Source organism: Psammomys obesus, unplaced genomic scaffold (genome assembly GCF_907164565.1).
Source record: "Psammomys obesus unplaced genomic scaffold, mPsaObe1.curated_primary_1811, whole genome shotgun sequence".
Lineage (NCBI taxonomy): Eukaryota > Metazoa > Chordata > Mammalia > Rodentia > Muridae > Psammomys > Psammomys obesus.
In genome coordinates this window covers 38,096,017-38,120,028 of record NW_026596073.1, presented here as the reverse complement: position 1 = coordinate 38,120,028, position 24,012 = coordinate 38,096,017, and positions in this window count along the sequence as shown.

Genomic DNA, 24,012 nt, shown 5'->3' with positions numbered 1-24,012 from the left:
GGATAAGGGTCCCAAAAGCAAGCAAATGTATCAGAGACACTCTCCTCTGCACAAACTGTTAAGATTCCCACAAAAAACACCAAGTTACAGAACTTACAGAAATATAACATATATGCAGAGGTTCTAAGTCAAACCCATACATGCATTCCGATTGTTGGTTCACATACTCTGTTTAGTTGACTTCATGGGCCATGTTCTGCTGGTGTTCTTGACCTCTCTGGTGCTTGCATTCCTTCCTTCTTTTCTTCTCTGGGGTTCTGTGAGCTCTACCTAAAGTTTGGCTGTGCGTTTCTACTTCTGCACCCATCAGTTTCTGGATGAAACCTCTTTGATAACAATTGGGCTAAGCTCCAATCTGTTCTTTTAGATGTCTTGAACAGAATCTCAAACAAATGAAAACTTTGAAACAAACTTTTTTTTAAAGAAATTGTTTATATTATTATGTATTTATTCCATTCAATTCTATTGGATATACATTATTTATTTATGTATGTTACAACAAGAAAATGTGAGAGTTTTCAGATTTTAACTTAAAAAATGTTTGAGATTGATATATGTGTACGCATCTATCTACACATTGAATGTAATTCCCATCAATATACCAACACAGTTTTTTGCATACCTTGAAAAAACAATTCTCAATTTCATATGGAAAACCAAAACCAAAACAAAACAAACAAAATCCAGAATAGCTAAAACAATAAAAGATCTTCTGGTGGTATCTCCATCCTAGATCTCAAGCTGTACTATAGAGCAACAATAATAAAAAATGTCATGGTACTAGCATAGAAACAGACTGGTGGATCAATGGAATCAAAATCAAAGACCCAGACATAAACCCCAAACCCATGGAAACTTATTTTTGACACAAAATCCAAAACAATAAATGCAAAAAGAGATAGCATCTTCAACAAATGATGCTGGTCGAACTGGATGTCTACATGTAGAAAAATGCAAATAGATCCATATTTATCACCTGCACAAAAGCCAAGCCTAAGTGGATCAAAGACCTCAACATAACCAGAAATCTGTTAGAAGAAAAAGTGGGGAAAAGCCTTGACCTCACTGACACAGTAGACAACTTCCTGAACAGAACACCAACAATACAGGCTCTAAGATCAACAATCAATAAATGGGACCTCATGAAACTGAAAAGCTTCTGTAAAGCAGAGGACACTGTCATCTGAACAAAAGAACAACCTATAGACTGGGAAAAGATCTTCACCAACCCTACATCTGAGAGAGTGCTAATATCCAAAATATATAAAGAACCCAAGAAGTTAAAAACCAAGTAATACAATTAAAAATGGGGTACTGAGCTAAACAGAGAATCTTCAACAGAGGAATATCAAATAGCAGAAAAAAACTTAAAGAAATGTTCACTGTCCTTAGTAATTTGGGAAATGCAAATCAAAACACCCTGAAATTCTACCTCAGACCCATCAGAGAGGCTAAGATTAAAAATAAATAAATAAATAAATAAATAAAAGGAAGGAAAGATGAATGCTGGAGAGGTTGTCGGAAAAGGGGAACCCCCTTTATTGCTGATGGGAACCTAACCTTGTACAACCATTTTGGAAATCAATCTGGCACTTTGTCAGAAAATTAGGAATAGTGCTACCTCAGGATCCAGCTATATAACTCCTAGGCATATACCCAAAAGATCCCCAACCATTCAGTAAGGACATTTGTTCAACTATGTTCATAACAGCTTTATTTGTAGCAACCAGAAACTGGAAACAACCTAGATATCCCTCAAATGGGGAATGATACAGAAAGTTTGGTACATTTACACAATGGAATATTACTCAACAATTAAAAACAAGGGAATCATAAAATTAGTAGGCAAATGGTAGGAACTAGATAAGGTCATCCTGAGTGAGGTAACCTAGAAGCAGAAAGACATATATGCTATACATTCAAGTGGATTTTAGCCATATAATATAGGATAAACCTACTAAAATCTATAGTCCTAAAGAAGCTGAACAACAAGGAAGACTCAAGGGAAGAGGCTGAAAGCTCACTCAGAAGGTCAAACAGTATAGACATTGGAAGTAGGAAAAGACAAAGAAGAGGACCGGAGCCTTCCACAGAGGACTTTTGAAAGACTCCACCCACCAGGATATGGAAGGAGATATTGAGATTCATAGCTAAACTTTGGGCAGAGTGCTGGAAGCCTTATGGAAGAAGAGGGAGATGGAAAGAAAGAGGACCCTGGATAAGATGCTCAATCCTCACTCATAAAGGCAAACACAATAGACATCTGAAGAGGGACAAAACAGGGAACAGGACAAGAGCCTACCATAGAAGGCCTCTGAAAGACTCATAGTCAAACTTTGGGAAGAGTACAGGGAATCATATGAAAAACAAAGGGGTGGGGATATAGAAAGGCCTGGAGGGGACAGGAGCTCCACAAGGAGAGCAACAGAATCATAAACTCTGGCCCAGGAGTCTTGTCTGAGACTGATATTCCAACCACAGGTCATTCATGGAAGTAACCTAGAACCCCTGCACAGATGTAGCCCATGGCAGCTCAGTTTCCAAGCGGCTTCTCAATTAAGGTGACAAGGGCTATCTCTGACATGAATTCAAGGGCTGGCTGAATGTCATGAATTCAAGAGGGGGGTGGGGGCAGCTTTACCAGGCCACAGAGGAAGACAATGCAGCCAATCCTGATGAGATCTGATAGGCTAGAGTCAGATGGAAGAGGACCTCCCCTATCAGTACACTGGTGGAGAAGCATGGGACTAGAAGAGGGAGGGAGAGCAGAGCAGGAGTGGGTGGGGCTAATGGAGGGGGCTACAGCTGGGAAACAGTGAATAAATTGTAATAAATAAAAAATAAAGAAAATATATGAAGAAAGAAAAGAAGGAGAGAAAGAAAGAAAGAAAGAAAGAAAGAAAGGAAGGAAGGAAGGAAGGAAGGAAGGAAGGAAGGAAGGAAGGAAGGAAGGAAGGAAGGACGAAAGACCAGGAGGAGTCAGGAGCTCCACAAGGAGAACAACAAAATACCCGGGCCCAGGGGATGCTTCAAAGATCTATACTCCAACCAAGGACCATGCATGGAGAGGACCTATACGCCCTGCTCAGAGGAATAAGCTGCTCAGTTTCCAAGTGGGTTCCCTAGTAAATGGGGGAGCGGCTGTCTCTGACAGGAGCTCAGTGGCTGGCTTTTTGATCATCTCCCCCTGTGGGGCGCATCCTTGCCAGGCCACAGAGGAAGATGATGCAGCCAGCCTTGATGAGACCTGATAGGCTAGGCTCAGATAAAAGTGGAGGAGGTCCTCCCCTCACAGTGGACAAGGAAAAGGGCAGAAGGAGAGAAGAGGGAGGGTAGGCGGGACTAAGAGGATCTTAATGGAGGAGGCTACAGCAGGGATACAAAGTGAATAAATTGTAATAAATAAATAAATATTAAAAATAAGAAATTATTTGTAATTATATATTTACTCCATTCAAGTTTATTTGTTATACATAATTTATCTATGTATTTAGAACTAGAAAGTCTGAGGGTTTTCATATTTTAACTTAAATAATGTCTGGTATTGGTATATGTTTACATATCTATCTACAGAGTATGTGACAAAGGAGAATAACTTGGCTCTAGAGTATATGAGTCTTCAACGTGGGGGATTTTTAAAGTAGTTTTTCACAATATTTGCTGTACACATATATAGTATTGTATAAGAAGTCTTGATTCTTGAGCCCATCCAAATTTATATTCTGTTTTTTATTTTATCTATTTGGTAGTCATTCAATAGTGTCTTTTTTTATTTTCACTTTTATTTCCCATGACACTAATAAACTAGAGATCGCTTTATATTATCATGATCATTGATTATCTGGCTTCATGAAGCACCACAACAATCCATTTTACACTGCTTTGTGGTTTTGTTTTTATTTTCAATGTATAAAATTTCATGACCTACTTTTGGATTTCTTGGTAGTTTATATTCCCTGGTGTGTTTCACGATGTAGTTTGCCTTCTGTTCTCCTTCATTTGCAACTAGGAAATTTGAACCTCTTATTTGAAAGTTGCAGTTGAACTGTTATTACCTCTCGTTCCCTTTCTGACCACTTATTCTGCTTCAAGTTTATGAAGATTTTTCTCATATTATATTTTTTTATTAGTTTGCCTTTGATATTTGACATTTTGCCTTTGCCATTTATATCCACAACTGCAGTGGGCTGATTCTTTTCCTTTATGACGGGAAGCACAGGTCATGTCTTATATTTTAGCTATGGATATGGCATTCACTCTGCACAGCTCACGGAAAAGGCTGTCCTTTATCCATGTCTTTGAGCTGTCTCTTGCCATGTGGATTCAGAGGCATGTGTGAAGCTTTCCTGCCTCTATATTATTTCTATGTTGCATAGAAACAACTGTGCCTGTTTCTTGTACCATTATGATTAATTTCAATAGCTAATTATTTTAATTTGTTCATCTGTGGTTATAATTCAGAATATCTTTGCTATTTTCTTCTAGTAGAAAAATATTTTTTCATTCTTACAACATATTCTGACCAAGGTTCCCCTTCCTATACCTCTTCTAGGTTCTTCCCACCTCCACTCACCCCCTCCACATAAGACAAAGAGTAAATAATCCAGAATAAAGGACAACAACAAATAACAGAGGAAAAGTAAAACCCTCTCCACCCACACACATCATATATAAACAAAACCCATTAAACCCAAAATCAGAAACCATAATATACAAACAAGAGATAAGAAAGAAAAAATGCTGAAAATTTGATATAAGATAAAAAGTTAACTGAAAGCATCATCGAGATCATTTTCTGTTGGTGCTTGATTTATGGGCATGGAGTCTACCCTTAAAAGTGGTTAATACACTCAGTGAGATTCCGCTGGAGACAACAAATTAGTTCCATTGGAAGCAGATGTCAACCAGAGATAGGTTCTTAGTTGGGAATGGGAGCTCCTGCCTACTCCCCTCTCTCTCTGCTCTGGGACCTCCTATGGAACAAGCCCTGTGCATGCTGGGTTAGCCTCAGATTATAGTACTTACATGCATCAGTCCTATTGTGTCTTCAACAATAGGACTTTCATGGTGTCTTTCCTTCCCTCTGGCTCTCACATTCTCCCTGCCTCCTTTTTGCATAGCTTCCTGGACCTCAGGAAAGGAGATTGGTGAAGATTCAGGCCTGGATTTTCCAAGATCTTTCACTGTATGTTGCCCAGTTATGGGTTTCCCTGTTAATGCTCGGATAGCCAAGAGAGTAAAACTAGATAGGCCATGGAGCTAGCAGAAAACCAAATACAACTGTTCTGCAGAAGGAACATAGCAATGGAATGACTCCTAAGGATATTATCCTTTACTCACAGATTACAGCCTTACTCAGTCATCATGAAAGAGGCTTGCTCTCTCAGTAGACAGGAATTAATAAACAAGTCCTTGATATTCTTTGGCCATCCATATACATTTAAGAATGAGCTAGATTAAATTAAAACTATAGATTATTTGGAAAGCCTTGTTATTTGAATATTCAGTTTTTCCTTTTGTTTCTCTTTTGATATATTTATCTCTTAATTTCTCTCCAGAAATGCATAAAAATAATATGTAATAGTAAAATTGTCAATAGACTTTTACTACAATTTCCTAGATAGTATATAGTCTTATTCTCTTAATGTTAAAATAAAGTAAACTTCGTTTGATTACCAGCTTAACTACAGTGACTCCTAGACTGATTAACCAGTTGTATACTTTATTTGAAAATTATATTGCATTATTTTTTGTGGGCAATTGCTTATCTCTATATAATGGCTTTATTTATTCTTTCACAATTCTTGAACATACCCACAATCCATTCTAATTATACTCACTAAGATTGTATTACACAGAAGAAAAGAGTGTATATATACTTGTTTGACTCCTGATCCTAAGTGTGGTGCTTTGAAAATGTCCTCATTAAATGTGGTATTTCCTGTAGTTTATTTGTAGCTTCTCTTAAAGTGTCATTGCTATTTTAAGCTAATTCCAACTCTTTATAAAGGAAGTTAAATGATTATATTTTTAAGTTTTTGCGTGTTAAAACTCTTAGTTTTTGTTCTGTCACCCCATCGTTTAATTGCATTGACTTAGGTGTTAAATCTACTTTGGATCCCTATAACAACCAAAATATTTATAATTTCTTTCTTTTAACATTATTTGATATTTTTCTGTAGCTTGCTAGTTAACAATTAGTAAAGACTTGAAAATGTGTCTTGAACTAAGATTAATTTGCAATTAAATATTTTTAATAGTTTAGTATTGTTTATGTGGGGCCTATGAAAATAAATTGAAAAACACTCCTCCTTTATTTTGCATTCTGATGAAGCTTATGAAAGATTAGTATTGTTTCTTTTAATTTACCAGTGAATATGTTTCATTCTAAAGTATTTGTTATTCATTAATAATATTTTTAATGACTTCACTTCTGTAAAAGTAAAACAAGATGAGTTTAGTGCTCTATTTCTTTCAGGCTAAATTTTAATAAATCATATTTTCCAGATTATCTGATTTATCTGATTCCCTGGAAATTTCATTTGTATGATTATTAATTTAGGTTTATATATATATATGTATTATATAGGCATGTTCACATTGGTGTGAACATATAAGTGTGTAACTATGTGGAGGACAAAGGAGATTGTCAGTGTTTTCTCAATTTCTTTCCATTCTGTCCTGTGAAATAAGTTTGCTCACTGAACCTGTCACTCATCCATTTGGCTAGACATTTGACCAATGATAGCCAGGATTCTCCATTGAGCAGGAACATAGAACTATCCCTAGGTTTTACCTGGTTCCTGGGAACACAACCTTAGATCCTTATGCATTTGTTCCATTTTCTCAGGCCTGAACATTTGAAAATTCTGATATAATATTATTCATATTTCATGAATTACTGTTTGATAGTCTCTGTTTTGTGGTATTTTTTTTCATCTTTTTTTATCTTTAGTTAAAAAGCTCAGTATCATCCTGGGCTGTGAATTGTTAGTACGGTGCTTTTACATCAGGTAAAGCCCACGTCAATCAAATACTATTACTAGCGGGAATTACTATTAAGCAAATATCCAGTAACTATCACAACTTAAAGGAATTACTCATCCTTCTGGTCATAAGTTGGAGATATTACTCTCCAGTTCTCAGATGACATCCAAAGAATTCCTACTAAATCTGGAGAAAGCATTGCAGAAAAAAACAGTGGTTTGCTGAGAGTGTTTTTCTAGGGACAGCTAAGTGTATTGGATTATTCCTAAAGGAGGGAACACCATCCCACTCACAAAAACTTTGACCCAAAATTTACCCATTATTTATTTTATTATTACCCATATTATTATTATTTTATATTATAATAATATAATTATTACCCATATTATTTATTTATAATAAATAAAATTATTTATTCAGTGACAAAGACAGAACAGCGAGTGAGGGAATGTCCAACTAATGTCTGGCTCAACCTGGTGCACCTGGGGTGAGCTTTAACCCACCCCATGGGAAAGGGTCATCTTCTACAATTAATAATATTGTGCTATGCTTGCAGCCTAACATAGTTGTCCTCTGAGAGGCTTCAACCAGTGTCAGATAAAACCAGATGCTGAGACTCACGCGGAGGGTAGGGGGTGGAGAAATGATGGAACAGGAGCTCCAAAAGAAGAGCAACAGAGCCAACTAACCAGGGCCTAGGAAGACATATGGAGACTGAAGCACCAACCAAGAACCTTGCATGGGCTGGAACTAGGTCCCCTACACAGGCATAGAAAATGACATGTTGGTCTTCATGTGGGTTCCAAAGTAAGGGGAACAGAGGCTGTCTCTGACGTGGACTTTGTTGCTTGCTTTTAGAACACACCCCTCTTGTGGAGCTGCCTAGATAGGCCACAGGAGAAAGAAGATGTACTGTAGTATGTTGGGGTGAGGTTTCCTATTTTCTGAGGAGTAGGGGAGGGAGAATAGGAAAGAGAGGCAGGGTGGGATCAGGAAGAAAGGAAGGAAGAGCTAACAGTTGAAATGTAACGTGAATAAATAAATAAATAAATAGATAAATAAATAAATAAATAAGAAAACAAATGAAAAGATTCCATTGACTAACTTGAGAGAAGATACCTCCTATCAAGATAAATCCTCCTACCCTCCTCCACTTCTGGTTTGTTTCTGAAATATAATCTGCAAATAGAAAATGAATGAATGCATTTATTATTCATAAATGCCAATACTTCTATTGGGGGTAGCCTTCCATGAGCACATTTTTTTTTAAGAATTTTAATTTGGTTAATGGAATTCACACTGTGTGAATAATATACATTGTTGTAGAAAATTTTTTAAAAAGTGTTTAGCTATATTATTTTTATTATTAGCCCTAAGGTTTTCACAGTGGTATTATATAATTCACTGTCACAAATAATAGACACAGGCACCTGTTAGATTATACAATTGCCTTATTTACCTTGGGCTGGCAAACATTTCTACCTTACCTGTCACCTTTCAGCCCCCATCCAATGCCATGTACATTCATCAAAATCATGTGAACTATCTTCCAACCATAATCTTATAAATACTTGATTGTATTCTTCATCTGGTGTTTTCTCCATTCATACCAAACTCAGAGTCCTTCCTCCTCCCCCATGTTTTCTTTTCAACACTAACCCATCATGGCATCCTCCTTTCACCTCTCTTCCCATCTGTATGTCTCCCATGGTTCTTTCTTCCTTTAAGCCCAGGAATCTTGGCAAAGCCTACAACATTCTGCCCTGCCCATGTATAGACTGTTTAATCAACCCATCAGATATAATGACTTAGGCGGGGATACATAACAATAATAGGTTTACAATACATAACTTCCAGACAGTGACACTAACTCAAGTACACAGACGGATACAAAAAGATATACAGATGGCAGGTACATTTGGCCACTAATCCCTCTGGGCTTGAAAGAGTCATCTAATCAAGCCTTTGCGGAATATTTAATAGTGGTTATGATATTAATCTCTGAGCGCAGACAGATGAAGATTTCTCTTATTTTTTTCTTTCTCTCTCTCTCTCTTTTTTTTTTTCCATTTCTGCCACTTTCTGGTAGTAGCACCTCAAACAATTATCAATGTTCGTTTCCCCGTGGGTGGATGAAATTCAGATAAAGTCATGTGACAGGCTTACACTGATGTGATACACAGTATCTGTAGCTGATTAGTCTTTGACTATCTGTGCTGACTTGTTTGTTGACATATATTATGATATTAACTTTTGATCCTGCTAGCTTTAAATTTCAACTCGACATAGACTAATGTACTCTGACAAGAGAATCACAGTTTAGGAAATACTTAGAACAGATTGTCCTGTGGGCGTCTCTGTGGAGGATTATTTCATTTATTAATTGATGGAAGAGGGTACAGCCAACTGTGAGCAGAACTACAACTAGGCCGAAGATCCATGATGTTCCAGAAAGGTGGCCAATCAAGACCCTGTGGTGCAGCTGGAGCCTGAGCCAGCAAGCAGTTTTCTCCTATAGTCCTTGTCTGCAGATCCCCACCTTGACTTCCACCCTAGCTCCCTCAGTGATGGACTGGACTGGACCTGGAAAAATAAGCCAAAAACCACCCTTTTCATCAGACTGGTTTTGGTCATGACATTTGTTACAGCTAGAATAAAAGAAAAAGAAGAAGATGAAGAAGTAACTTGAGCAGCTGCCAATAAAATAAAATGAAGAGACAAAATATGCAGCTTTTTGTTCCAGTTTTGTTGTTGTTGTTGTTGTTATTGCTCTACTTAGTGAAAGGGAGAAATTGTTGGCACAGAAAATGTTTCTGCTTACTAAAGATAGATTCAAAGGATGGAGACAGTGCACTCCTCTGTAACTTAACAATCAACAAAGCTTTGAAACCAAAGGTGACAGGAAATGTGTCTAAACGCATAGAAGCAGCCAGAAGATTGGTCTTCCACACCAAAATATTTTCCTTCTCTCAAGATTTTAAGCAGAGTTCTCATAAAATTTTACTTTTGATTTTGGCAGCGATTCTTGGCCATTTCACAACAAATTGATGCCTAAATCATAATTTCTGAAGATAAACAGGAGACAATAGACTGTACTCAGTCTTTGTAAGTTTTTAAATAGTGTATAAAATGGGGCTGAAGACATAGCTCAGAGGTTAAAAGCACTGTCTGCTCTTCCAGAGCTCCTGAGTTCAATTCCCAGCAACCACATCATGGCTCACAACCATCTATACTGGGATCTGATGTCCTCTTCTGTTATGCAGGTGTACATACAGATAGAGTATTCATATGTAAAATAAATATTTTTTAAAAACTTCTAAAAATAATTTATAAAATATAAGTGCATATTACTTATTTTTAAAGTAACTATCATTTTCATTTTGTACATTATTGTCCCTACCTATGAGTATACTGTGATGCTCCCATAGATGCAATAATAAAATAATAAATAATAATAAAATTGTAATATTCAGCAACTCTGCTGCATCATACATCTATGTTATGGTACAGACAACACATACCTTTGCATATTACAAAGTAGGAAATTGTCACATAATGCATATTTTATACCAATTTTTTTTTCTTTTTTAGATCAGGACAATGTGTGGTTTGCTTTTAGCAAACATCTACTTTTTCAAAGTCTAAGCTACCAACATACTTCAAATGTTCATTATGGGGTTTTATTATCCATAAGCAAAACATAGTGAGTTATTGGGAATACCAATCCATGCAAATGTGCAATAAAACCTTCATGCACATGGTAGCCAATGTCCCTGCAAAACTCATAAGATCAAGTCAATCCTGTAGAAGACCAAGGTGACAGAGGAACACTGCAACATCTGCAAATACTTTGGCTGCTTTGCTTAGTCCTTAAAAGGAAAAAAAAAAAAAAAAGCTCTTGTAAGCCACATAGTCAAGTGCATATTGCTAGTGAGGTACATTTAAAGACTCATGAGATTGTCAGGAGTCCTGGATGAGTTCCTAAGGACATGAACTACTCTTGCCAGGAACCTGAGTTTGGTTCCTGGCACTCACCTTGGCCAGCTCTAGGGAGAGCTTAACACTTCTAGCCTTGGTCATCTACACACCTCAACACACACACACACACACACACACACACACACACACACACACACACAAAATATGAAAATAAATCATTCAAAATAACTTATGACTATGAGAAGGAATTTTCAAACCTGATTATACTGATATATATCACTATTGGGGAACAAATGAATGTTGATCCATTTGTTGATTCAAATGAATGTTCATTCCTCTCAGTAAAAGCACTTGTCTTTTCAGTGGTTCAGCTGCGATCTGATGATGATTGAAAGCCGAAGAACTTGCCCTACCCTGATGTGCTAGCAGCTACTTAGCAAAAACCACACCTTACCCAAGCCAGCCATTTAAGTTTCAGAGACACCCCCTTGCTTGTTTGGGACTAGGCTGAGAGCAGATTCTTTCAAAAGTGGCTGATCAGAAAACAGAATATGTATTAAATGAACTTTAGTGGAGTTTTCCACTTTTCAGTTCCCCTACACATAACCTACATCTATGCTCTGTGTTCAAACTTCCCTAAAAAGCCCTTCAAGAATTAGTTTGAATATTTGAACTAAACATTCTCAAATGTACTGGCTATTCACACTCCTTGATTTCTTTCTTTATATATTTGTTTATTTTAATCCCAATTTCAGCCCCTCCCCTGGCCTCACTTTCCTTTACTCCCTTTACACCCTCTACTCCCTTTCTCCCCTTCTCCTCAGAAAAGGGGAGCCCCGTCCCTTACCAACCCAATGTGGCACATCATTTTTCATCAAGACTAAGCATGTCTTCTTCCACTGAGACTAGGAGGCCCAGTTAGAGGAAAGTGATCCACAAGCAGGCAGCTACATATGTGCAGGGGCCCAGGTCCAGTCCATGCATGCTCCTTTGTTGGTGCTTCAGTGTCTATAAGCTTCCGAGGTCCTAAGTTAGTTGACTCTGTTGGTATTCTTTTAGAGTTCTTGAACACCCTCAAGGTACCTCTAACCTTCCTCCCACTCTTCTGCAAGACTCCCCGAACTCTGCCTAATGTTAGGCTGTGGGTCTCAACATCTGCTGTGATCTGCTGATGGGTGGAGCTTCTTAGATGACTGTTATGCAAGGCTCCTGTCTGAAAACAGAACAGAGTATCAGTAGTAGAATCAGGAAATGGTTCTCTCATATGTTGGGGGGGGTGTCTGAAGTTGGGCCAGTAATTAATTTATTGGCTATTCCCTCTATCTCTGCTACATCTTTATCCCTGTACATCTTTCAGATGGGACAAATTGTTTCTGACCTTTCTGTATCATTTTCTTCTCATCCAAATTTAAGCCTACCATCATTTTTCAACACATAGCCTTCTCCACCCCCATGGTTGATGAGATTTTCCAATCTCAATTACAATGTCCTTTTTCACATAAAATCTCTACCTACACCCTGATTTGCTTTTCTCATTTATTTGTGCTTGAGTGTACTCCAGAATGAATATAATTCTAAGAGTTAAGTCTTTCTTTATTTTGAAGTGAATAAATTACTGAATCAAATTGAGGAACCCCACAAGGAGAGCAACAGAACCAGAAAATTTGAACACAGGAGTCTTCCCAGAGACTCATACTCCAACCAAGTACCATGCATGGAGATAACCTAGAACCCCTGCACAGATGTAGGCCATTACAGCTCAGTGTCCAAGTGAGTTCCATAGTAATGGGAAGAGGGACTGCCTCTGACAAAAACTGATTGGCCTGCTCTTTGATCAACTACTCCCGAGCGGGAGCAGCCTTACCAGGCAACAAAAGATGACAATGCAGCCACTCCTGATGAGATTTGATAGACTAAGATCAGAAGGAAGGAGAGGAGGACCTCCCCTACCAGTGGACTTGGGGAAGTACATGAATGAAGAAGGGGAAATAAGGGAGGAATTGGTAGGGGAGGAGGGAGGGATTTATGGGGGGATACAAAGTGAATAAAGTGTAACTAATAAAAGTTTAAAAAATTAAGCAACAACAACAACAAAAAAAGAGGAAGTTTGTGATTTAAAGAGAGATTCATTCCATATTCTTATAAAGATGCTGGGTGTCCTCAATTTGATTTATTTAATGCAATGCTAATAAAAATTAGCAAATTAATAAAAATTAGTCAAATATATAACTAAAAACAAAATAAACAAATCGAGGAACATAGACATCTTCAATTCACTATTTGTTATCCATGCCAAAATCAAAAGCAAGAAGAATTAGCCAAAATGGCTGCTGCAGTTCTTGGTGTTCTGGGTTTGCCTTTTATTTCCTCTCACATGGAATCATCATTAACACTCTATACTGTGATGTCTAAGGTATCAACAGTGAGAGCATTAACTACACTAATGTTTAACTTCATTTCAGGGCTACTAAATTTGTTCTTATTTCTCATTACTTTAGGAAAAAACACTTTAAATAGTCAATGTACAATATAAAAAGTTTAGAGGGTAGGCTAACTGAAGCCACTAACCTCTTCTGCCCCTTCTAATCCAATGCCCTAGTCTCATCTACAGCTCTGAAATAACCTACTGCATGTGTCCTTCAGCTCCTCCCAATCCATCTCCAGTGGATCACATAGATCTGCCCTCTAACTTTATTTTTTTTTAATTCCAGCTGTTTTATTTGTTTATATTAATCACATTTTTATATGTATCTCAGCCGTAGCCAGCTCCTTTATTCCCTCCCAGTCCCACCCTCCCTGTCTCATCTCTTCCCTGCCCCTTTCCAAGCCCACTGCTAGGGGAGGTCCTCCTTCCTCCCCTTCCATCTGACCCTAGCTTATCAAGTATCTTCAGGACTGGCTGCCATGTCCTCCTCTGTGGCCTAGCAAGACTGTTCCTCCCTCGGGTAAGAGGGTAAAGGAGCCTGTTATTGAGTTCATGTCAGAAATAGTTCCTGTCCCCCTTACTAGGGAAACCAATTTGCTTACTGAGCTACATCCTAGCAAGGGTTCTAGGTTATATCCATACATGATCCTTGGTTGGAGAAACAGTCTCATAGAGTGCCCCTGTGTCCTGATATATTATGTCATTGTGGAGCTACTGTCCTCTCTAGGTCATACTAACTCCCCTTCTTTCATATGATTCCCTGCACTCTGCCAAAGGTTTGGTTATGAGTCTCAGCATCTGCTTTGATACACTGCTAGGTAGAATCTTTCAGAGGCCCTCTGCAATAGGCTTCTGTCCTTTACTCGTTTTCTCCTACTTCCTCTGTCCACCCCATTTGTCTCTAAGAGAGGATTGATCATCTTATTCTGGCTCCTCTCTCTTGTTTATCTTCTTTAGGTGCACAGATTTTAGTATGTTTATCCTATCTTATAGGTCTATATAAGTGAGTATATACCGTGTATGTCTTTCTGCTCCTGGGTACCTCACTCAGGATGATCTTTTCTAGATCCCGCCATTTGCCTACAAATTTCATATAGAATGGCAGAGAAACACCTACCTAAAGAGATGCTCAACGTCCTTAGCCATCAGAGATTTGCAAATCAAAATGACCCTGAGATTTCACCTTACACCCATCAGAATGGCCAAGATGAAAAACTCAAGTGACAACACATGCTGGAAAGGCTGTGGAGAATTGGGAACCCTCCTCCATTGCTGATGGAATGTAAACTTATACAACCACTTTGGAAATCAATCTGGTGCTTTCTCAGACAATTAGGAATAGCACTTCCTCAAGATCCACTCCTAGGCATATATCCAAAAGAAGCTCAAGTACACAACAAGCACATTTGCTCAACCATGTTTGAAGCAGCTTTATTTGTAATAGCCAGGACCTGGAAACAACCCAGATGTCCCTCGGTGGAATACAGAAATTGTGGTATATCTACACAATGGAATACTATTCAGCAATTAACAAGGAAACCCTATAACTTTCTTTCTCCAACTAATTGCTATATCCCTGCCACCAACTACAGCAGACATTTTCTAGGAATCCACAGCTACTCTGGCTGAGAAATGAGGTAATACAACTACGGGTGTTCACATATCCCACCTCTCCTCAAATGTCTCTTCCTGAGTTCCACAACAGAACACCTCTTCGGTCTCCCCTCCTCTCTACCCTCACCTCCATGAATAAAGTAGACCTTTAACCATGCTTCTTTCCCCCACATACACTCATTTTTTTATTCCATCCCTCAATTCCAGCAGGATTTTCCTGGAAACCTACAGGACATTCTGGTTAGGGAAGCTTACAGGCTAACAGCAAATCATCCCCAATCCCTTAAATCCAGTCTCTAACTCTTCTCCCCATCTCTGTAGCAGACCATATACTGTGGCCTCCGCCTCTTCTCAAACACGCATCTCCATGGACCCAACTATCGTCTGCTCCAACTTTCTATGACTCATTCTGTTAACAAAGCACTTAAGTCCAGCAGACACTCTCTGAAAACCCAACAAAGCCAAGAGGTCCAGAGAAGCAAGTAGGCCAGCAAAGCAGGTAGGCAAGTTTCATATCATTGCTCTCTCTTTCTTCTCCTTTCATATCAAATCTCCTACTCCCTATCCCAGCTCTGTAGCAGAGTATTTAGCAAGACCTGAATATTCCAACATAGCTGAAGCAGAAGAAAAAGAGATTGAAATAGATTTTATGCATATTATAAAATGTCATTGAAGAGTAAAAGTACAAAAAAACTTAGAAAATGTTCCTAACCTAAAGAAGGAGATGACTATTAAGGTTCAAGAAGCATACAGAATACCAAGAAGACTGGACCAGAAATGAAATTCTGCACAACACATAATAATCAAAATGCTGAAAATACAGAACAAAGAATATTAAAAACTGCAAGGGAGAAAGAAAAAGTGACATATAAAAGCACACCTACTAGAATAACACCTGACTCTAAAAGAAAGAATGGCATGGATTGATGTTCTATGAGCTTTAAGAGGTCACAGATGCCAACCCAGACTAACCTAAGTAGCAAAAATTTCGATCACAATAAATGGAGAAAATAAGATATTCCTTGAAAAAAACAAATTTAAGTAATATGTATTGTGTAAAATCTCAGCACCATAGAAAGTGCTAGAAGCAAAACTCCAACTTAAAGAGGCTAATCACACTAAAATAAAAAAAAACAGGAATAAATAATCCCAGATCAGCAAATAAAAAAGGGGAATCACACACACACACACACACACACACACACACACATACACTACCATCACCACCACTACCATCACCACCCTGAATATCACCACCAACAAAATAACATAAATCAACAAACATTGTTCATTGATATCTCTCATATTAATGGTCTCAATTCCCCAATTAAAAATCATAATCATAATTCTTAACATCTATTCCACAAACACAAGAGAATCCACATTCCTAAAAAAATATTACTACAGTGTAAATCACATATTGACCCTTGTACACTGATAACGGGAGATATTAGCACCCCATTTGTGCAAACAGACAAGATACCTGATAAAACAGGATCGGATGAATGGGGAGGAAGTCCCCCACTATCAGTGGACTTGGAAAGGGGCACGGTGGAGATGAGGGAGTGAGGGAGGGACTGGGAGGGAATGAGGGAGCAGGACATGGCTGGGATACAGAGTTAATAAAATGTAACTGATAAGAAAAAAATTAAATTAAAAAAAAACTGAAAGGGGAAATGCTGTAGCTAACTGACAATAGGCCAAATGGATTTAACAGATATTTACAGATCATTTCAGCCAAACACAAAACAATATACCTTCTTCACAGTGCCTCATGAAACTTCTTAAATGGACCACATACGCAGATACAAAGAAAGTCTCCAGAAATACTAGAAAAGTGAAACAACACTTTGAATCCTATCTGACCATCATGGACTAAAACTACATATCAACAACAGAAGCAATGGAAAGCATAGAAACTCATAGAAACTGAGTAACTTACTACAGAATAAAAAATGAGTCAAGACGGGAATTAAGAAATAAATTTAAAACTTTCTGGAACTGAATAAATTAATATATAACATACACAAACTTATGGGACATAATGAAGGTTGCTCTAGGTGTCAAGTTAATGTAAGTAAGTACTTACATAAAAAAAGAAAAAGACAAAGATCTCATATTAGTAACTTAGCAGTACACCTGAAAGTTCTAGAACAAAAAGAAGAAATCACATCCAAAAGGGGTAGATAGTAACAAATAATCAATCTCAGGTCTGAAATCAATAAAATAGAAACAAACAAAAAATGAAAGGAAAGACTCCCGGACCCAGATTTGTTGGTTCTATTGTTCTCCTTGTGGAGCTCCTTGTCCCCTCAAGGTCTTTATATGTCCACCTCCTTTCATAAGATTCCCTGCACTCTGCCCAAAGTTTGGTTATGAGTCTCAGCATCTGCTTTGATACCCTGCTAGGTAGAGTCTTTCAGAGGTCCTCTGTGGTAGGCTCCTGTCCTGTTACCTGTTTCCTCCCTCCCTCTCCTGATATCTAGCCCATTTGCCTTTCTGAGTGAGGACTGAGCATCTTACCCAGGGTTCTCCTTCTTGCTTAGCTTCTTTAGGTGCATAAATTTTAGAATGCTTATCCTAAATTATATGTCTAGTATCAACTTATAAGTAAGTATATAGCATGTGTATTTTTCTGTTTCTGGGATACTTTACTCAGGATGATCTTTTCCAGTTCCCATCATTTGCCTGAAAATTTCATGATTTCCTTGTTTTTAATTTTTGAGTAGTATTCAATTCCAACTAAGTATAAGGAATGGAGATAACCTAGAACCTCTGCACAGCTGTAGCCCATGGCAACTCAGTCTCCAAATGGGTTCTCTAGTAAGGGGAACAGGGACTGTCTCTGATGTGAACTAGGTCGCTCGCTTTTTTTTAACTTTTTTATTTTTTATTAATTACACTTTATTCATTTTGTATCCCCCCATAAGCCCCTCCCTCCTCCCCTCCCGATCCCACCCTCCCTCCCGTTTCTGCATGCATGCCCCTCCCCAAGTCCACTGATAGGGGAGGTTCTCCTCTCCTTTCTGATCTTAGTCTATCAGTTCTCATCAAAAGTGGCTGCATTGTCCTCTTCTGTGGCCTGGTAGGGCTACTCTCCCCTCAGGGGGAGGTGAACTAGGTTGCTCGCTTTTTGATCACCTCCTACTTAGGGGGGGATCACAGAGGAGGACAATGCAGCCAGTCCTGGTGAAACCTGAAAGGCTAGGGTCAGATAGAAAGGGAGGAGGAAATGTCCTTTTTGTGTACTTGCACCTCTTTTGGGTATATGCCTAGGAGTGGTATGGCTGGATCTTGAGGAAGCGCTATTCCTAGTTGTCTGAGAAAGCGCCAGATAGATTTCCAGAGTGGTTGTACCAGTTTACATTCCCACCAGCAGAGGAGAAGGGTTCCCCTTTCTCCACAACCTCTCCAGCATGTGTTGTCCCTTGAGTTTTTCATCTTGGCCATTCTGATGGGTGTAAGGTGAAATCTCAGGGTTGTTTTGATTTGCATTTCCCTAATGGCTAATGAGGTTGAGCATTTCTTTAAGTGCTTCTCTGCCATTCGATATTCCCCTACAGAGAATTCTCTCTTTAGCTCTGTTCCCCATTTTTTAAGTGGATTACTTGGTTTATTGCTTTTCAGCTTGTTTAGTTCTTTATATATATTGGATATGAGTCCTCTGTCAGATAAAGGGTTGGTGATGATTCTTTCCCAATCTGTAGGCAGTTGCTTTGTTTTGATGATGGTGTCCTTTGCTTTACAGAAGCTTTTCAATTTCATGAGGTCCCATTTATTGATTGTTGCTCTTAGAGCCTGTGCTGTTGGTGTTCTGTTTAGGAAGTTTTCTCCTGTACCAATGAGTTCTAGGGTATTCCCCACTTTTTTTTCTAGCCGATTTAATGTGTCTGGTTTTATGTTGAGGGCTTTGATCCACTTGGACTTCAGTTTTGTGCAGGGTGATAAGTATGGATCTATTTTCATTTTTCTACATGTAGACATCCAGTTGGACCAGCACCATTTGTTGAAGATGCTATCTTTTTTCCATTGAATGGTTTTGGCATCTTTGTCAAAAATCAGGTGTCCGTAAGTGTGTGGGTTTATTTCTGGGTCTTCTGTTCGATTCCATTGATCCACCATTCTGTTCAGAAAATGTGGTACATCTATACAATGGAGTATTACTCAGCAATGAAAAATAAGGAAATCATGAAAGTTGCAGGTAAATGGTGGGACCTGGAAAGGATCATCCTGAGTAGTTGTCCTAGAAGCAAAAAGACACGCATGGTATATACTCATATAAACATACAATATAGAATAAACCCACTAAAATCTGTACATCTAAACAAACTAAGCAAAAGAGAGGACCCTCACTAAAATGTTCAATCCCCATCCTGAAAGGCAAAGAGGATGGACATCAGAAGAAAAAGAAAATAGGAAACAACCTCGGAACCTGCTACAGAGGGCCTCTGAAAGCCAGAAGAAAACAGGAAACAACCTTGAAAGCTGCCACAGAGGGCCTCTGAAAGCTTCTGCAGTATAGACTGTCAAAGCAGATGCTGAGCCTAATGGCCAACTGATGGACAGAGTGAATGGAATTCTATGTAAGAAGTGGGAAATAGTAAGAGCTGGAGGGGACAGGAACTCCACAAGGAGAGCAACAGAACAAGATAATTTGAACACAGGGAACTTCCCAGAGACTCATACTCCAACCAAGGACTATTCGTGGAGATGACCTGGAACCCCTGCACAGGTGTAGCTCATGGCAGTTCAGTGTCCAAGTGGGTTACATAGTAATGGGAAGAGGGACTGCCTCTGACATAATCTGATTGGCCTGCTCGTTGATCACTTCCCCCTGATGGGGGAGCAGCCTTATCAGGCCATGGTAGAGGACAATGCAGCCACTTTTGATGAGAACTGATAGACTAAGATCAGAAAGAAGAGGAGAACCTCCCCTATCAGTGTACTTGGGTAGTGGCATGCATGCAGAAAGGGGAGGGAGGGTGGGATCTGGAGGGGAGGAGGGAGGGGCTTATGGGGGGATACAAAATGAATAAAGTGTAATTAATAAAAATATTTAAAAAAAAAGAAAGGGAGGAGGACCTCCCCTCTCAGTGGATTGGGGGAGGGGCAGGGGAGGAGAACAGAGAGAGGGCAGTAGGGATTGGGAGAGGCAGAGGGAGAAGGCTACAACTGGGATACAAAATGAATAAATTGTAATAAATAAAATAATAAATAATAAAAAGAAAAATAAATGAATGGAATCAATGAAACAAAGTGTTGGTTCTTTGAGAAAATCAGTAAGATTTACAAATCATTACATTATCCAAATTAACTGAACAATAAAGAAGATCTAAATAATTAAAAAAATAAAAGAGGGAAACTTTCTTAAATTGTAAAATCTAAAAGAACTCAATACGTATAACTGACCCTAGTCAAATCAAGATCAAATAAGCAATTTAAACAGACCTATATTGTCTAGTGATACAGAAGTAATTAAAAGTCTTCCACCTAAGGACCATACAGTTTTAGCAGAGAATTTTACCAGATTTTCAAAGAAAAGTTAATAGCAATACTCCTCAAATTATTCCACAAAATAGAATCAGAAGAAACATTGTCTAATTTGATTCAGGAGACCACAGTTGCCCTGGTAAACAAACCACATAAAGACCCAATGAAGAACAAAAATTACAGGCCAATTTCCCTTCTGAGCATATTGTAATAATTCCCAATAAAACACTTGCAAGTAGATTCAAAGAAGACATCAGAATATCATCCATCTACTGTAATCAAGTAGGATTTATCTCAAAGGTGCAAAGCTGGTCAAATGCAAGTAAACTGATAAATGTGATCCACTATGTAAATAAAGTGAAAGACAAAAACCATAGAATCATCTCATTAGATGTAGAAAAAGTCTTTTACAATATCCAGCACTCCTTCATAATAAAAGTTCAGGAGAGATTAGAGATACAGAGAACATACTTAATATAATAAAGGCAATTTACAGAAAGCCCATAGCTACCATCAACTAAATGAAGAGAAATCTAAGACATTTCCACTAAAAAGAGATACATGACAAGGTTGTCCACTATCTCCATACCTACTCAATATAGTACTTGAAGACTTAGACACAGAAATAAGACAACTGAAGAAGATGAAAGGGATTCAAATTTTAATTAATTATTGTTTCTTAAAAGCCTGCTTATTTTCTAAGAAAAGACAGAAACAGTGTAGTTTTGGATGGAAAGGGAGATAAGAAGGAACTAGAAGGACTGGAGGAAGGGAAATATATAACAAATGTATTTTGTGTGAGAAAAATCTATTTTCAATAAAAGGAAAAAAGAAATATAGGTAAATGCTTGACCAATATGGTAGCTATTAGGAAGAATTACATATTTTATCAGTACAGTAATATCCCTTAGCAGTCACAATAAACCAGGGTTATATAAACAACAGTGGTTTTGTGGCTCTGGCTCTGAAATTACATTTTTTTAAGTAAGTAAGCTTCTATATAGGATGTTGTGTTTTATAACAGGAATCAGGACATGTATATTGGAGTCTCCCTCGACAACTTATACCCATTGCTCATAGTGTATGATTTTAATTAACTTGCTTCAGAAGGATCCCAGTGATTGCTCAAAAACTTTTCTGCCTCCCCTCACTTTCCATATAGAATTAGTATTTTATTATTTTAGCTTTTTCATTTTTATTTTTATATTAATTACATTTTATTCACTTTGTATCCCACTGTAGGCCCCTCCCTTATTCCCTCCCTCTCTCATGTCCTCCCATGCCTCTCTCCACGTCTGCTGATAAGTCCTCCTCCCCTTGAATCTGACCCTGGCTTATCATGTCTCATAGGACTGTCTGCATTTTCTTTTACTGTGACCTGTTAAGGCTACTCCACCATCAGGGGGAGGTGATCAAAGAGCCAGCCACTGAGTTCACATCAGAGACAGTCCCTCTTCCCATCACTAAGGAACCCACTGGGAGACTGAGCTGCCATGAGCTACATCTGTGCAGGGGTTCAATGTTATCTCCATGCATGGTCCTTGGTTGGAGTATCAGTCTCAGAAAAGATCCCTGGGCCCAGATTTCTTGGCTCTGTTGCTCTCCTTGTGGACCTCCTGTCCCCTCCCGGTTTTTTTATTTCCCCCTTCTTTCATAAGATTCTCTGCACTCTACCCAAAGTTAGCTATGAGCCTCAGCATCTGCTTTGATACTCTGCTGGGTAGAGTCTTTCAGAGACCCTCTGTGGTAGGCTCCTGTCCTGTTACCTGTTTTTTCCCTCTTATGATGCATGTCCCATTTGTTTTTCTTAGTGAGGATTGATCATCTTACCCAGGGTCCTCTTTCTTGCTTAGGGTCTTCAGGTGTACAGATTTTATAATGTTTATCCTAAATTGTATGTCTAATATCCACTTATAAGTAGTATATATCATGTGTGTCTTTCTGCTTCTGAGAAAACTCATTCGGGATGATCTTTTCTAGTTCCTACCATTTGCCTGCAGATTTCATGATTTCCTGTTTTTAATTGCTGAGTAGTAATCTATTGTAAACATGTACCACAATGTCTGTATCCATTCCTCTGCTGAGGGACATCTGGCTTGTTTCCAAGTTTTGGCCATTACGAATAAAGATGCTATGAACATGGTTGAACAAATGTCCTTGTTATGTACTTGAGTAAATTTTGGATATATGCCTAGGAGTGGTATAGCTGGATCTTGAGGAAGCCCTACTCCTAATTTTCTGAGAAAACACCAGATTGATTTCCAAAGAATTAGTATTTTAAATGATAAGGCTCAACCTAAGGGTCCAGGAGGGCTGAAAACAGAATCAAGCAGTGGCAGAAAGATTGTGGCACAGACAAAGATTCCCTAGATGCTTCCAACACTTCAGGTAGACATAACAAGTTTATGCAGAGATGGAAGAGAATGCAAAGTATATGCTTTCTGTAACTCCATGTATTAACCAGTGTTAAAAATTGAAGCCTCAAGAATATACTTATATTTTTTCCTGCTGTTATTCTTTAGGCTACACCTTTTCTTGGCATCACCTCTCTCCCATGCTGCTGCAAGGCAAAGATATCCAGCATCCAGATAACTGACATGTTTAACAACTTATTACATTTATAGCCTTCTTGAAAAATGTCTGTATTCATATACATGTATGTATTTCCAATTTTTCTGTGGGATCAAACTATACATGTACTTTTGTAGTTTTCAGTTATAATAGTATTAATTTTAAAACAAAAGAATAATTCTAGTTAATTTAAATATAAAATATCAAATAATATTCATTTAAAGTAAAAAAGATGAACTGACTTGCTGTTGCATCTTCTTTACTAAAATAAACAATATACTGTTTCATATTTGCTATTTTTAGCATATCAATACTACTGTGTCTGATACAAATGTGTATATACATACTCTAAGCAGATAAACAGGTGAAGCCAGAAATGTTTTTAAAACAACATTTCATAATGACACAATTATTCTTAACCTATTGTATTCATGCTTTTCAATAAATTCAATGGAATTTTTAAAGGTTGACTGCATAACAGCTGTTTAATCTATTCTATTTTCACTCTATTGTTATTTTCCCATGCATGCTCAGTATTCTCAGTAACGCTAGCAAAGTGACTAACTCCTTGGCGATTGCTTGGGGCTGAGCTTTGTGTTTCAATATACAATAGTTAATTAACACAATAGTTAATGGCTCAACTCTAAAACTCTTTGTATTTTCTGATTCTCATATTTGAGGAAACATTTACCTGGCATTAAATATCTAACACAGACACTACTGTATTTTCTAAGGGTTTGGATAGGTAATGACATTAAAGTCGATATGGAATCTTGAGACATGTCAGCAGGTCAAGTGCTTGCTATGCACACATTAGGACCTGTTTGAATCCCAAGTACATATATAAGTCCAGGCATGGAGGCACTTCTGTAAGCCTTGTAGAAGATGAAAGAAGCAGAAGAGTTCTGAAGCTCTTTTGAGCCTGTTTTATGCTGTACTGAAGAAGAAGAAGAAGAAGAAGAAGAAGAAGAAGAAGAAGAAGAAGA